General features: G+C 42.4%; 1 protein-coding gene across 1 annotated transcript in view; it reads left to right on the top strand.

Annotated features, from left to right (window-relative positions):
* The first annotated feature begins 5,434 nt into the window (after positions 1-5,434).
* Positions 5,435-17,396, top strand: part of L3MBTL4 (L3MBTL histone methyl-lysine binding protein 4) — a 500,325-nt gene continuing 488,363 nt past the window's right edge. The window contains exon 1 of the mRNA XM_046025260.1: positions 5,435-5,531. The gene's annotated coding sequence lies outside the window, so the exon portion shown is untranslated. The remainder of the gene's footprint in view (positions 5,532-17,396) is intronic.

The following is a 17,396-nucleotide window of genomic DNA, read 5'->3' on the forward strand; positions in this document are numbered from 1 at the left end:
ACATAATGTTAGCCTACAGCTGAGTAGACTCATCTAACACAACGTCTACTTTATAATCAAGCTTTGAGTATCTCATGTAATGTATTGAATACTGTACTAAAAATGAAAAACAATGGTTGTATGGGGACAGAATGGTTTTCTGTATATTGGTTGTTTACCCTGCGATGGCACGGCCGCCTGTGAGCTACAGCTGCTGACCAGCATCACTAAGGAGAATATTCTAGTAAATTACCAGTCTGGGGGAAGATCAAAATTCTGAATTTGAAGTATAGTTTCTACTGGGTGAGTGTGGCTTTTAGCACACCATTGTAAAGTTGAAAAGTCCTAAGTCAAACCAAAGTCCTGGGCCATCTATAATTGAAGACATTAATTTAATTAATCCACCACACTCACAAAGAAGGTTTTTTTTTCCTGTTTAGATGGAGTAGGGAAGTATCTGAAGGTCAATGGGGGGGTGGGGTTGGGTGTTTCAAGGATGTCATAAATCGCTGAGAAGTTTAGTACTGAAATAGAAGGCTTAAAATTACTTAGCAATAACTTCCTTATTTTTGTATTTTATGTTGTTGACTCAACTAGACCAACTGGTGGGCTTTGTTCCATTCAGGGATATAGATAGATAAAAACCTTATTTTCTGGGTAATATTAATAGTTCAGTAATACAGAGAAATCAACTGTCTTCAATCCAGAAACAATACACAATATTTAAGTTCAAGGTATTCACTTGGTAACTGAAAGCCTAAAGAAACATGCATCTTTTTTTCCTATGAGAATGGATAGAGTCTTTTTATTTCTTCAAGCAAATGTCACTTTAGTAGTTTTAGGTTGATTCATACTTGAAGAATTGAAGAATTTGTATTGGAGGTATTATAATGAAAAAGAATACAGGCATATTCAGTCCAGAAAAAGTGGACTCTGTATTTTTTCATGGAATCATTGATGTTAAGGTAAAGTACTAAACAAAAAACCCCTGACCTTTTAATTTTGGTTGAAGTTTTAATAAAATAGGGAAACTAAATGTAAAATGGAAATAATTCAAACACACTTTAATATAGGCAGTTAGTATGGAAGGGATCATTGATACTTTTGGATTTTTGGGGTTGGGGAAGAGAAAGTTAAGAAAAAGTCATCATTTCAGAGGGTTGAAAAGAAAAAATAAATCAGCGTATTATTCTGCAGTACCAGCCCTCACAGAAGATGCTTTGTAAATATACTGCTGATGGAGTTCTTTAAAGCACCCAAATCCAGTGAAGGTGACCCAGAATATCCCAAGGATTGGAATGCAAAAGGAAAACGGACCTCAATGAAGAGCATCATATCCAGCTGACACAGTCTTTGGGCATCTTGGCTGGAGACGTCCCTTTATGAGAATGGTTCTATCAGTCAGTGGTCAATTGTCGACACTACCCACTAAGAGCCGGCTTACCTTGTTTTGATTTCATGGCCATTGGGCATTCCTTTAACTAACTTGCCTTCCTTTGTAGGCAAGATAGGATGCCCACCACCGCCACAGTGGTGGGAATGTGGTGGTGGGAATGTACTGACCCCCAAACATCCATCATTTTGGCATTTATATCTGCCAGTTTCATTGGTATTCTTGTTTTTAACTGGTCGCCTTAGCCCAGTCACTTCTGGGAGAATTAACAGACTCAGACTTCTGGACCTATAATATTAAGAACTAGACCCAGAGCCTAAACTTGGTGATTTCGAAAGGAAGTACTCTGCCATGAGACATACCCTCTGTAGCCAGGTGGCTTCTTCCATGATGGATCAATGGTAGAGGCAGGAATAACAACCGTCTTTCCTGACACCTGCCATGTGTTCTACATATCATCCCACCTGTTATTTCTTAGAGAATGCATGTCTAGCCACTGTTATTTGGGGCATATATCTTTTTAAGAAAGTATCAACTGCCTACTCTGAATTTTCCAGGTCTCTCACCTTGGAGATGGTATGGTTGTGTCATCAATATCTTAGAAAATGCGACTAAAGGGATTCATTGCTTGCCTTCTGCAGTTTTCAGGCCTTTCTCCAAATCCTATTAGTTCATTCTGTATGGTTGTAGTGGAAATTGAAGTTTGCCTATTGATGTAAGGATCCTTATCTTGTTCAGTTTACAGATTTTAAATATCATCAGAAAGACTGTGTAGAAGTTGAATTTTTAAAAATTCAAGGGAGTGTACTTGGAAAAGTTTTTATGCTATTTTATGAGAGCTTTGCTCTACCAAAAAAAAAGTACAAGTGTAAAAATAAATAGATTTCTATATAAATTTTAAATCTTTAATTCAAAATTGTATAATGTGTATATTGTTTTATTTATGAAGCTTTTTAGTATCATCTGAAGTTAGCTTTAATTCTTCAATATTATTTACATTTCTGTCTGAACCAGTGTTTATACTGGACTACATAGATCAGAACTCTATGTAATTATTTATATCTCAACTCATTAAGAAAGTTTAAAGTTGGACAGTCTACTTAGGGAAATATTTCTGTAATAGAGAAAATGTGGTGTGGTGTGAGTAAAATTATTTTTTTTTGTGAGTAAAATTATTAACAATGGCATTAATATGAAAATAAACTTGAGGATAATAATTATTGATGATAAATGGTGACCAGTGAAATGATTTTAGCTGCTAATGGACAATTTGTGGAGTAAGCATAGAATGCTGTTAAGATAAACTCTCTTCAATTATACAGAAGTGTATAAAGGTATTTACTCTGCTTAATTCCCAAATGGTCCTAAGTATATGCTAGGAAACAGTCATGAATTTTAAAAACACTTCTGTGTCAATGGGTAATACCGTTATTGATCAAATAATAAAGCAGTGTAATTTAATTCTACTTAAAATAGCATATATACATATAAAAATAACATGTATACAACATTGACAAATAAATCCCCAATTAGAAAAAAGTAAACAAATTTAGCAAATTTTAAAATCAAGGTGTTTTTTTTTTTAAAGATTTTATTTATTTATTTGACAGAGATCACAAATAGGCAGAGAGGCAGGGGGAGGAGGGGGGAAGGAGGCAGGGGGACGGGGGAAGCAGGCTCCCTGCTGAGCAGAGAGCCCAATGCGGGGCTCGATGGGGGGCTTGATGCTGGGCTCATTCCCAGGACCCTGAGATCATGACCTGAGCCGAAAGCGGGGGCTTAGCCCACTGAGCCACCCAGGCGCCCCTAAAATGGAGTGTTATTTAAATAAAGACCATCGCTATCTCAGTAAAGGAGGAGTTTTCATTTCCACCCATGAGGTAAACATTCTAGAACTGCCATGACTCTGTTATGTCTTGATGACATGCCTAAAGGGGCTCTTCTGCCACCAGTGATTTCTATCTAACAATAAGCCATCCTTACCTCTCTGGTCAACGTTAACTTTGCCACTTAGTTTGTTAGATTCAACTGAGTTATGAATAAAAAAAATGCCTGAGAACCATCAATGTTCTAAACCCCATTGTTCACAACAGACTGTTGGTAACATTGCAATACTTAACAATGTGGCTATTTCATTTTAATGGGCAGCTGTTCAAATAAAAGGGGTTTACTACAACAGCTTTTCAAAAATTCTGTAGTAAGTGTACCAATGCTTAAACTGCTTATATTTCCATATAATTTGAATAACAGTATCGTTTAAAACAGATGTCAGCTTCTTTGAATATAATCATATGTGGTTGTCAGCATTATGCACCCATAGATTTACATATAAGTAACCCAGGATGAGGTTCTCTGCCTGTGTCACCTATCTCATTGGTGCGTTCTTCCTCTCATTTAAACCTTGCCCATGAACACAGTGTTTCCGTTTTCATCAAAGCAAGCCAAATATATTCAATAAACATAATAACTGTTTCCTCAAAAAAAATGAAGACAAGGTGATGTAAATTCACTCTATTTGGATTTCAACCCAGCTTTCTTTGATTTTCTGTAATATTAACATTGATTTGTCTAAGGTACGGGTGGAACCAGAAGTGCTTTTAACTCTTTCCGTGCTGGGAACATTTTGACATTTATAGCACTAAGATTTAGCGTCTTTAATGATAGACACTGTTGGGAGAGACCACGGTTACACTGCAGTAATCGGAACACTTGTCCTTTGCCAAAATTGTTGTCTGTGCTCCCAAAGGTAGCAGAGGGAGGGGGAACTGTCATTCATCCTCTGGATTCCATTCTAATTTCATGAAGTCAGGTGAGTATGTCAAGATAGTCTCCTGATGTGTGCCTGTTGTCACAGAAATATATCACAACTCTATAAAGTCTTAGCATAAACATGGTAAATGGGATGAAAAAAGTACACCACTTCAACAACTGTTTTAAATGCTCTCTGTATACTGATGCCCTCTGTTTCCTTTTTTTTCTCTTTGCCCCAAATCTTTTCAATTGATTAGAGCATAGAACCCAGTTTGTGTGTGTGTATACTTGTAAATTTCTATAATCATGGTTCCCAAATCGAAAACTGCATTAGCAAAGGGTTTTATATTTCTCTTTTCCGTAACAACACTAAATTATGTTTGTAACCAAGGGACCAGTCTCACCTGAAAAACAAAACAGTTTCAGGTGTTCGTTTATGGTAGTCAACAACAAAGCAAAAGATCATTTTGGAAATTATTATTGTTAATCATGTTAAATTACCGCATTTCTTGCTGGACTCAACAACATATATATATAGTACACTAACGGCTATTATTTGCGTATTAGAATTTTATACAAGACATCTTCATGAAAGAAAATTACATTTAAAAGTCACAAAATATGGTCTTCGATTGCCAGCTACTTTGAAATATAAGCCAAAATAGACGATTTAATAAATTTCTCTCCAAACCGGTAACAACGCTTTGTGAAAGCCTAACGCTAACCACTAAGACTAGAAGTTCCATGAGGACAGGAACTCCTTAGCTCCTGCTTCCTACTCAATCTCAAGCCGCTAGAACAGGGCTAGTCAACATTTGCTCTCGCCACCTGGAAAGAGTATCCTTTTATTTTGAAATGGTATCCGTCGTCCGGTGTGTAGCAAAGTCTAGAGCGGGAAAGGGGCATCGGAGACGAGGTTGCAAAATCATAAGAAGGACGGAGAGGAATCCAGAGGCGAGAGAGGGTATTTGGAAGGTGAACCCTTAGAGCGGGGTTGTGGCAGGGATGAGCGCCCCGGGACACCACTGCGCGAGCGGGGAGGGGCCAGGCAGGAAGTAGCCAAGATTTGGGGAACTCCTTCCCAGGGAGCAAATAAGAGAAAGACGCACGTGAAGAGAAAGCCGCAGCCACCTCCCTCCCACGTGAAAGCCCGAGCGGCCGCCCTGCGTCCACTGCGCTCCCGGGGGAGCGGAACCCGGAGCGAGGCAGGTGCGGCGGGAGCATGCGCGCGGGGCGGGCAGGGGAGGCTCCCGCGCCCCCACTCGGCGCGTGCACCCTCGCGCCCCTCCCGCCGGGCACCGCGGGGCCAGCGGCGCCGCAGCCTGGGCCGGCCGATCCTCGCCGCTCCGGCTCGCGCCCCGCCGGTCTGTCGCCGAGTCGGCGTTGTGGGCGGCCCGGCTCTGCTGGGGTAAGGAGGACGCCGCCGCCCGAGCCGTGTGGTCGGGGGACCGCGTGAGCGCCCACGGCCGCCACCGCCAGGGATGGCCCCGGGCCCCGCGCCCGACCAAGGGGCGTGCGCGTCGCCCGCGGCGAGGCCGGGCCAGGGGGCGGTGGCGGTTAGGAGTCACCTACGCTCGGAGCCGGCTCTTTCTCTTTCTCTTTCGCCGCTGGGCGCGCGCCGGGCTCCCCGCGCGAGGCGCTGCCCCACTTGTCGCCCACTTCGGACGGGCGTGGCGTGGCCCCGCACTGTCCCGCTCCCGGCCGCAGGGGCCACCTGGGCCGGGGGTATTGGCGCCGTTACCTGGGCGGGGAGGCGCCGGCGCAGCCCAGGGCCGCGGGACAAGGGGCCGGGGCGGTACTCCCGGAGGTCCCAAGCCGGCCTCAGGCCACCGGGCGCCCGGCGGTGGGCGTTTGGCTTTTGTTTTCTCTCGGGGCGGGCGTCCCCGGCCTCCCCGTTCTCCGCTGACAACTGTCGTGTGTGCCGGGACTCGGCTGCGGCCAAGACCCCCGCGGGCGCTTCCTTACTCCACCCCCTTTTCGTCCCCGGTCCTAGTCTCTTTAAGTTCTGCCCAGCCTGGGGCGGGAGCAGAGCAATTGCGCGCTGGGGGACGCCTAGCCACTATGTGGCAGTTTATCTAGCTCGACCCCCCTCCACTCCCCGCCCCCCAAGCCCGGAACTGCGCGGGCTCGCGCTGGCCAGGTCTCCCTCGCCTTCTCTGCCCGAGGTGGGCCGAGGGGGAGGCTAGTGGACCATACACTTGGGGCGGCTACAGTTTCGTGCGGGATTGGTGTAAGCCTTTTCCCCAGGTGGGGGAATTACGGTGGGTATGGTGCCCTGCCTTTTATATCCTGTAGTCACTGATTAAAGTCCACAGGATGTACTTAATTTTGTATATGCCTTTATCCACTTAGAGGCATAGTCTTAATCTGTCCATGCCTGGAGGTGGAAACTAAATACAAAGAAGGTCTGGACATTGTTATTGTTGAGACTCTTGCGTGTGATTACTCCATGAAGTCAGTCTGGTCGCTGTGACCCCTACTGCTGCGGTGTTTCCATGCCCAACACTCACCCTTCAGGGTTATTTGGTCTCCAGGACCAAAGTGGCATTGTCTCCTGGATCACACTGTTGGAACCGTTTCCGGAAGTTGCTCGGGGCAGCCTCCAGTTTAAGTCCTTCGCTTAAATAAGTGTGGTGGAGTCTCCGGGTGTCTTTTAGTCCCCTCAACTCCAAAAAGGTGAAAGTGACAAACAGGTGGAGTTTGTTCTTGATGCTCAGTAATAGATTTTGAATGCATTTAGCTCTTGACAAGATACTGAAAATGCCAACTTCTGTTTCTCCTCAGGATACCCTAGAATTGGGAGAAAGAGTTTTTGAAAGAGGAGAGATTTCAGGAGCATCCAAGTGGATCGGATTCTGCTGTACCCGCGTGGGGTGTGATTGTTAAATAGGAAAGATGAGCTTAAAACTGCAATTGATTATGTTCTCATATTGTGAGGTACATTGATGAGTTTGTATGGGAGGTAGCCCTTGACTTTGGAGTTCTTTTTTCAGTGCTTTTTAGGACAATATGGGTCTACCTCTACCATGACATCTCAATCTGTTTTCTGAGAAAGGATATTGGTGGGAGGATGATCTGGTGAAGGTAGAATTAAGGAAAACTAAGGAACTGTCTTTTACTGTAAGAGAATTGTGCTTTTAAGTTCATCTCAAGGATTTTAGGTGAGCTCTACCATCTACCAACATATTTCATTGCAATACTGTGTGCTTTGTATCTAAAATTACACTTCTAATTCATCTTTACTTCTCTTAAAAAATTCAATTGTCATTTGCACAATAAACCATTTACTATGTAATTTACTGTGTATGTTCATACATTTGTATGACAAACCACTAAAAAACTTGAGCTTTTAATATGTTGGGAGATCAAATATGCCCACCAAATGTTTGTGAACAAGATGATATACAGGAACTAGTAAATGGGATTTGAGACTAAAACAATCTAAAATAAAATGCTGTTAGTCTGAAATGGGGGTCAGAGGGTCTGGCAAGGAGAGGGTCTTTGGGGTCTGGTGTGATTAGAAAAGAACACAGAGTTGGGCCTTGGGCTGAGTCTTGAGGAATGTTTCTTCCACAGTTTGAAAAGGTGAAGGCCAAAGATATTGAGGGCCTAAGAAGGAGAAGGGAGTTTCATGCCTCAAAAGGGATAATTATGATTTGTTCAGGACTAAGAAAAATTGTTTGTAGTGTCCACATTGGGAAATATGATTGTGCATGCTCTTCCCACCAGCCCCTACCCACCCAAACTCGAAACCTTTTATTCTTCATGATCCAGTTTAATTCTTCCTCTGCGAGGTGTCCCTGATTTTCACAACAGACTTCTGTTCCTTGACTCCTACTTTTCCTGGTTCACCTATAAGTGCGTATGTAAAGACAGTTTTTTTTTTTTTTTCTGATGGCTCAGGCTTTAGCTTTTGCCATTTCCTGTTTATTTATTTTTAAAAATTGAGATAAAATTGACATTTGTTTTAGGTGTATGACATGATGATTTGATATATGTATTGTGAAATGATTATGACAATAATTCAAGTTAACATACATCACCACACAGTTACAACTTTTGTTTCTTGTGATGAGAACTTCTAAGATCTGTTGTCTTAGCAACTTTCATACAATACAGTGTTATTAACTACAGTCACCATTAATTGTAGTCATCAAAAAAGTTTTATATATTTTTCACAATTTAGCTTCCATCTTTAAGTAGCACATATTCCGTAAGGATATGAACAGGTCCCTAGTCGTCTTTTTATTCAGAATATTGTTTGCACTGTAGTTCTGGCCTTTTAACTTAAACGATAACCCTTCAGGGCCTGGCATGGTACTTGACAAGTGGTTAAGTGCATAGTCAGCAGATATTTGCGGGACTGAACACCGATTCAGTGTAAGCAGGCAGCTGCTGAGCGGAGGCTTGGCATGATAAAAGCAGCAGTCAGGAACATCACTCTGATGATGAAGGAAGATTTTCAGATGGAAAGCTCTGGAGTTCTTACTGCGAAGAAGAGGGAGACCTGAAGCCACTGGGGGAGAAGGGGGTATGGGAAGCGCCAAGGCCACCCAGTCTGACCAAGGAAGCAGAAGGAGCCCCAGTCTCTCTGCCCTCACCCCATTCCTTCACCTGTGTCTTTGGTTCCCTTTCTCTAGAGCTGAAGGAGAGTTTGAAAATCACAATTAGGAAAATGTTCGTTTTTTCAGCATATTTAATTCGGAAAGAATGCTGCTGTTGAAATGGGGAAATTAGCAGGAGAGCCCGGTAGGTGGTTTGGGAGCAGGGTGGAGTGGATAAATTCAGTGTTTAAAATACTGAACTGAAGGAGACACTGAAGTGATGAGTTTGGAGAGAGGAACTCTGATGTTAGGCAAGGAGAAAGCCATCTAGGAAATGCTCAGCTGGAATGGGGGTGATAGTAAAAAGCAGGAGACAGTGTGAATACATTATCACAGTGGGGAGCGGAGGACAAGAGAAGGTCCAGTGACTGTGGGGTCCAGTCAGTGATGGTGTCAGTGAGAGCTGGTGGTCAGAAGGAGGAGGAAAACCGGGCATCACAGGAACAGGGAAGCCAATGGAGGAAGTTCCACAGATAACTCCCTGTTAAGCCTCATCTGTTGCTGATGAAAAACTGAACTGAGAAGGTGTGGTTGAACTTGGCTGGCAAGAGGATATCTCAGTGGTAAGGCTTCAGTAAGAGCTGTTTGTAGCCTTTGCTTTCTGTTTTAGGTATGTAGATGTCCCCCCTTCAATTTGAATAGTGTTTTGTAGTTTACAAAGCATTTCCACCTTGTAGTATTAGTAAACATATTTTGAACATAGTGTTAGTAAACATATTTTGAACATAGTTTATTATTAACATAACTCCAAGTGAAAACTATTTAGATTCGTTAAAAAACCAACAGACTATTCACATACCCTTACAGCAAGTAGTATAAATATAGATGCTATCTTGTATTTCAGCAAAATAAAAGCAAAAACAATGAATTAGAACATAATTGGGGGAAATGAAACTCTTCGCTCACACAGGTAATACTATCTTTTGTTTAAGTATTTGCACTCATTTTTCCTTTTAGAAAAGTGCCTTAGAAGAATTTATCCCTGTTTTATTTTGCAAATACAAAAAAAAAAAAGTTTTCCACAGTAGAGATGGAAAAATGAAACATTTACTCTGATGCCATCAGTTGTCACTGCTCTACTCCCCCAGTCTGTGTGTGCCTTTCTGGGAAGATGTCACTGCAGGAGGGCCGCTGCTCAGCATCACCTGCTGAAACTTTCTTCATTTTGTATTGATTTCAGCTCATGTGTGAAGAGTTCTCTTAATGAAGCTAGCTAGAGAATGCTTATGCATCCCCTCTGAAGATGGATCTTAAATGATGAAAGTGTGGTCGCTGCCACAATTAATAATTGATTAATAGTTTGGAAAGTATCAGGTGTGGGATGTGGGCAGTGGAGCAGAAGTGCATGCATCTTTCCTTGTCACCATGACTGGCTACAGAGAACGTGTTTAACGAGGACAGATGGACAGTGCAATACTTTCATACACTGTGCTTTGGTGTGTAAGCTATTATGATAGCTTTTAGGATTATGATAGCTTTTTAGATTAAATCATTGTTGCCCTGTTCCCTGTCCTTTTGAGGGAGGAATGAGCTGAGGAACTCAAATGGGGGCAAGGCATTTTTTTCTAGTATCCACTCTGTGTCAGCTGTGTGCTCTGTGTATGGGTGTGGCTGATACAGACCTAACTCCTGCCTTCTTGGCCTGTATAGGCAGGTGAGGGGACAGATATTAAGCAACATCCCAAATAAGTGTGAAAGGGCAAACCTTCAAGTGTCCTATGAGAAAGACCAACAGGATTGCCTAATAAAGGTTTGTGGGTCACAAAATTTCTCTCTAAGGATGAGTAGCTGCTAGCCAGGTAGGAGCAGGGCAAAAAGAAATTCAGGCAGAGGTAAGCACACGTGTGACGCCCCCAAGTGGGAAAGAGCTCGTGCTCTGGAGGAAGGGAGAGGAAGGGAGAGGTGCCAAATGGTAGGAGAGCAGTTGGTGGGGTTGTTGAGGCTAAAGCATGTTGAGGCCCCCTCCTGTGTGTGGAGGCCATGCTGAGGCCGCTATTTTTCTTGCCATGAGAAGACTTTGCAGAGTCTGAGCAGAGCTTGACATAATCTGCTTTGTAGCCAGTGAGGCCCACTCTGGCTGCCATCTACAGAATACTGGCACCTGGGGAGAGCAATTAAGATACTATTGCAGGTGTCGAGGTGGGAATCCTGGTGCTTGGCCCAGGCAGTTAGGGGTGGAGATGGGTAGAAATGAAAGGGCTTCAGGAATATTCTGATGGTAGAATTTATAAAATTGCTGATAGGTTAAAGGGTAAGGGAAAGTAAGGTTAAAGGGTAAGGGAAAGTAATCCGAGGTTATTCTTTTGATCTTTAGCATGAGAAACTGAGTGAATTTTAATAGATGGGGAAGATTAGTAAGAAGCAGACTTGGTAACTTTGCGTTGACTGTTTTTTCCAGTGAAAGATATACCAGACGTAAAGTATATTTTAGGGAGATAACTGGATATCATTGTGATATGTGTTATTTATCCAGCACTGTGCTGGACACATGTTTTTGGAGTTTAGCAAATATGGGCTTTCTTTTCCCCTCTTCTGTGGCTGTAGGCTTTTTGTATTCTGCTTAGCTCACACCAGACCTAATGGACCTCCTGAATTTGAATAGCCAGTCTGTCTGCAAATGGACATACGCATCCAAATATGTGTAGTCTCAGAGCCTGCTGGCAAGCAGCTTTGGGGATAGCATTTTCAGTCCTGACCAAGGAGGTCTAAACTACTGGCTGCACCGCATGGACCATTTATTACTCAAGTTTCCTTCTACCGTGATGTCTCAGTACTGATTCTGTCACTGGGAGACACTCCAAGGCCCGAAACGCTCTCTGGTCCTGCAACTACAAACCGTCGCTTGCCTTCATGGTTCCTTCTCTTGTGAGTACATCAGACTTAAAGATGAGATTTTCTTGAGAGACATTTAAAAATTGCTTTTGGTTATTATTATTGTTGTAATCTGTTTCTAAAGAAAAACTGTGGAGCAGATGATAGACATGCTTCCATATCTGTGTAAATGGATCTGAGTTAACCTTGATACCAGTTCAAGGCCCAGTTCATAGATGAGTGTATATTCCGCTCTTGTCTTTGGCTTTCTGGATTTCACCATGCATGAGAAACTGGATGAACTGCAGGAAGACTGGCGAGAAGCAGACCTGATAGCTTTGCTTCGATCACTTTTCCAGTGAAAGACCTACTGGGTATAGGCTGATATTAGGGAGACAAGTTGATGTGGGTTGTGTTATGTCTCATGTGTATACTGACTTGGCAGTCTTTGGCAAATGGAGTTAAGACTTAAATCCAGGGTTGCCAATTTGGGCATGAAAAGGGGCTAGCAGGTAAGGGAACTGAGTGAAGTAGACAGATCGAAGAAAACTCACAAAGCGCCCTTGATTTCACTTCTATTTTCTCACCTTTGAAAACTGGGCATAGGTACTTGTCCACTCTAGGAAGTTCTTTCAGTACAGAACTGTGGGAAGGGAGAAAAATGCCCTCCGTGCTGTGCAAACAGTGGGGAGTAGTTTTATATGGTCTAACGGGGTAGCTGTTATTAAAACACACACAACAGGGGCGCCTGGGTGGCTCAGTGGATTAAGCCGCTGCCTTCGGCTCAGGTCATGATCTCGGGGTCCTGGGATCGAGTCCCGCATCGGGCTCTCTGCTCAGCAGGGAGCCTGCTTCCCTCTCTCTCTCTGCCTCCCTCTATATCTACTGGTGATCTCTCTCTGTCAAATAAATAAATAAAATCTTCAAAAACACACACACACACAACAACAACAACAACAACAACACCAACAACCAAAAAACCTCAGATTGGAAATCTGCATTTTAAAAAAATGTGAAACCTCCCTACTCAAAAATACTGGCTCACACTTTTTCGGGCACTGCTAAGGTAGACAATGTATTTGCAGACCAGACGAAGTTGTGGGCTGCCTTTTTACAACCTTTGACTGGTGGGGTCAGCTCTGTGATTCTGTTTAATCATTTTGTCTTTCTTATCATGAATGCTTTTCTTATTATGGTGGAGAATATCAGGAAAAATACCAGCTTGTTGCCCTGATTCCTGTCCATTTAAGTCTGCCTTGATTAACTCTGTGTGTGAGGAGTGGGCCGTGGGCCTGACCCTGATTCTGGAAGGCAAATACTTGTGCAGGGGGCTAGAATTTCTTAAATTTGGGTAGAATCTAGGCATTTTAAAGCTTTCTGTCATGTTTCTGTGGAATTTTTTCATGTGTCTCCATTGTTCAAGTATGTCTTTTCCACCGGTTGTCTAAGAGTTTGTGTAACTTACGGACACTACTTTCTGTGATTGGAGGGGAACAGCGTTTGCTCTCGCTTATGGACTTTTGCACATTTGTACCTGCCTTTCTTGTGAACTTTCCTGCTCCAAGAATCCTCCAAATCTCCCTAAAAGTGGATCACTCCCATCCCCCTGCCCTTTCCTCCACAATGTGCTGTTGTCTGCTATTTCACTTTGAAGGGTGGAGCCTTACTCTTCTGTGTTTCCCAGGGAAATTTTTGGATTCAGTTCACTACTCTTTCTGAAGTTTAGCAATTTCCTGACACCTGTCAAAGACCAGTAAATAAAAGTTGAATGATTTTGAGTCGATTAATGACAGGCTCATAAACCAAAGAAGTTCCACAAAATCATTAGCACATTGGGATTCTGTTGAGTACCTAGCTAAGACTTTGAGTTTGATTGAAAAGGTAAGCACTGACCTTTCAGCCACTATTTTTTTAATCATTATTATGGTCACATATCAAAGGGAATGTAAGGGTTCTTCTCTTTGTGCTTTATGGCAAAGAATATTATTTAACTGCCTATCATTATACCCTTTAGTCCTGGTCCTAGACATTATCAAGGAGAATTATTGCAGATGCCAGGATAGCACTTCCAAATCTATATTTTATGCTCTCAATTTCTGAGGATGGTTAGAACAAAGATTTTGTTCTCCTTTCTCTTCTAAAATTGTGAGCTTGCTGTGATTTTTCCCCCAGAAGATATCTGTATGTTTCTCTGGCAGCTGAACACATTTGGGTTTAGAATAGGAATTGTCAGGGCTAACAGACCAAGAATTTGAGAAGCCTTGACCAGCACAGGAGAACATCTTTTTGCTAAGAGCACATGGAAAAATCCAAGGCTTATAGGTGATTTTCAAGTTGATAGACTTCTGTGTAGGACCACGAGTGTATTTCATTTGTTTTGTTAATTGAACGTCATGGATACTTGGTACTTTTTAGAAAGATAATAGGGTAAGTCACATTGCTGGATTCTGCACCCCATGTAAATAAGCAGCTGTCAGCGTGCTGTCTTGTGCAGAGACTCTGTGTACAGTACAGACGTGTCCTCGCTTCCGGCTGTTGCCATCTTTGTGTTTTGTGTGAATGAGGGTGCTCAGCCATTTTACTGCAGTCAGTCATTAGTAATCTTTAGGGCCACTTTATTCTTCTGCTGAGGACAAGGAGAACATCATTGGCAGTCTTTTCAGAACTGGCTGGCATCTGTGTCCAAAACAAACAATGCCCATTGCTGTGGAGTAAATGGTGAGGAAAAAGAAGCTGTGGAGGGTGTAGTTATACAGCAATTACCAGTGTGATGCACAACGTGTAAGCCTAGTAGACATGGTTTTAAATTAGGCTTCCGTCCAAATAAGTTGTCTATCAAGTTTTTAGAAGTTTCAGCTCAGAGTAGCTGTGACTACTGTCACGGAACAACCACAGCTTAGGAAGAAGTTTTGGCTGTTCCACATTTAACAGTTTAGAGTCATAATTTTTTTTTTTTTTAATATTAGAGGGTTTGGAAGAAGTCTAATTCAGTTCTCTCTCAATCCCTATAATGAACAGGTAATGCTTTTGTTCTCAGGTGGCTGTCCTGTGCGCTGTGGGATGTTTAGCTGCAGTATCCCTGGCCTCTGCCCACTACAGGTCTGTAGCACCTCCTCCGGCTTAGTCTTGACAGCCCAGACTGCATTCTGACATTTCCACTTGTCCCCTGAGGAGGCGACCAAGAGGGCAGAATCACCCCCGCTGAGAACCACTTACCCAGTTCAGCCTGTTTTGTAGAGGACATATCAGAGGTCCAGTTGTATTAAGCAGTGTGCCCAAGATCGGAAGTCACTATGTGAGAGTATGAATTCAAAAACACATTATCCAATGGTAAGGGATTTCTTAGCAATTCCAAACTCATTTTTCTCATGTAAAAAACTAGTTTATGACAGTCCCTGTTGATTCTGTCTTGCCACGACTAGCCAAATACAGCTGTCACTGCTGTTAATCAAACTGTGGCAAAGACATAAATTATTAATAGTACTTCAAAAGCCAAAAAAAGTTGTAAAGTAATTGAAATTTTACCACATTGATAAGTCATGTATAAAATTACTTGGTTTTGAGATCTGTCTTCTTATGTCTTAATGTTCTTTACCCACATCATAAATTTCTACCAATAACAAGGATAAACAAATCTTGTCACATGTATTTCTAATCCAAACCCCTTATTGCAGAAAGGGGAAAATGAAAGCCCCGTGAAAGGCCTGATTTACTCAGGTTCCTCCACCTGAGTAATGGCAGAGAGTGGGAGGCTTGACTTGGCCTTGCTGAGCTCTAGCTCCGGCTGTTTGCTAGTAGAGCACATCACCTTCTGTTTCCCTTTGCCAGGCTGTGCAGCAAAGTTGTGTTCAATAGCTTGGCCAATCTTATTCTAGAGTAATAAGTAATCCTTTGTGTGCTTGCACAGTTGGGAATTATGAATCCAGTAATAGAAATATCTGCCGAGTCAGAGGACCCTCATTCAGTCCATAAATGTTTATTCAGTGTCTGCTTCGGCCAAGGATGTGCTAGGCTGTGAAATGTAAGGGAGGCAAGAAGGAGTCAGCCGTTATGATGCTGGTCCTGCCCCCAGGAAACTCACAACCAGAGACACATTCAAATTTGAGGCTTCTCTATATCACAGGAGAGAAGATGTGCTGATTTATTTATGTATTTATTCATTTAGCTGCATTTTTGAGTACCTGCTGCATGCCGGGCCAATGCCGGGCCCTGGGTACTCTGTCCTTTTTAGTCTAGGAAATATCCAGCATGAAGCTGAGAGGCGACGATGTCTGCTAATGAGTGGTCCCTCAGGCTCTACAAGAGTGGTCCCTCGGACTCTACAAGAGAGGTGTGAAAAATATCAATGCCTATGCTGACAAGGGAGTGACCAAGCTTCTCAAAGTTAGTGAGAGTGAGAATATCTTTGTCAAGTTCATAGCTGATGAGCATTACTGTTCTGCTCCACAGATGGTGCATAGAAACTGACTGTGGAAGGTCACACAGTGGCAGGGCTGAGTTACCTTCACGCCAGTTCTAGTCATTGTCAGCTAGATCACATAGCACTCCCTCCAGAGACCAGGTGTAACAGAAGGAAGAAAACTTCCAAGGTTTTAATCAACCCCTTGTAGGGATGATTGATGTCTTCAGGGTTGTGTTATTTCCATATTGTTTATGTGGCTACTGTTGGCATATGGCACAAAAGAGGAGGGAGTTCATTTTTTTTCTTGGAAGTTGACAAATCTCTGTCCTCATCTTTGAATGTGCTCCTTGAGTGTGATATCACAAATGAAGATAATAAATTCGCCAATATGTACACTTCTGCATGAACATGAGAAAAGTTCTCCACCTTTTCCCCAGGCTAAGTCACTAAAAATGTCAGTCAAAGCCAAAAATAAAAAAAGTGGTTTATAAATTATTTTGAGAGATGATTTAATTCGCTCATCTTCTTTAAATTATTCTGATTTTTTACCTAATCTACTTCAGACTTTCCGTAATGAATATTCTTATGGCTAAACAAAAGCGCAGGTCCATTTTATATCCCTCCTTAAGCTCACACTTTCCTACAGGCAATGAGGGTCTTATTCTTATGAGACTAAAAGTCAGGAAACCTTTATTTATTTATTTACTTACTTACTTTTAAACTATTTATTTGAGAGAGAGAGAGTGCGTGCACACGCGTGCCCATGCACACAGGAGGGAGGTACAGAGGGAGAGAATACCAGACTTTCCACTGAGCACAGAGTCCAACTGCACACTTAATGCCATGACCCCGAGATTGTGACCTGAGCCAAAATCAAGAGTTGGATGCTCAGTCAACGGCACCCCACCCAAGAACCCCAAAAGTGATAAAACGTTTAAAGAGGGAAAAGCAAATTGAGGGTTTTTTTTAAATTCATTTTGCTCCTAGAGTTTGTACTCCCACTCCTGGCTAGGCATAAAATAAAAACTTAAGTGAATGGCTTAGACTGTTCCTGTCACATGTATTCCTTTTTCCCTTGTTTGTTGAACTTGATAATAGGAAGAACCAAGGTCTATGAATGCTTTGGAGACAGGGGTTCCAACATTACCAACTCTTTGATAACATATATTTGTAACATCCTTCTTAGTATCTTGAAATGAAATTATTAGGTAAATAATTTACCTGCACATGCTTTCAAAAAAGTCAATATAATGTCCATATATAGTAAAATGGGAGAAATAAATGGAAGGTAATTTATAATTAAGTGATAACACCAAATGTTTGGACATGATTAGTCTAGAAAATAAAATGAAGTAGTTGGATGGCTTGTATTATATAAAAATTCGCCAATAAAGATGCTGACTGTGTATGTGGGGGGCACCTGGCATAGTCCTTTCAGCTTCCAATGAACGCGTGG

Source organism: Meles meles, chromosome 12 (assembly GCF_922984935.1).
Source record: "Meles meles chromosome 12, mMelMel3.1 paternal haplotype, whole genome shotgun sequence".
NCBI lineage: Eukaryota > Metazoa > Chordata > Mammalia > Carnivora > Mustelidae > Meles > Meles meles.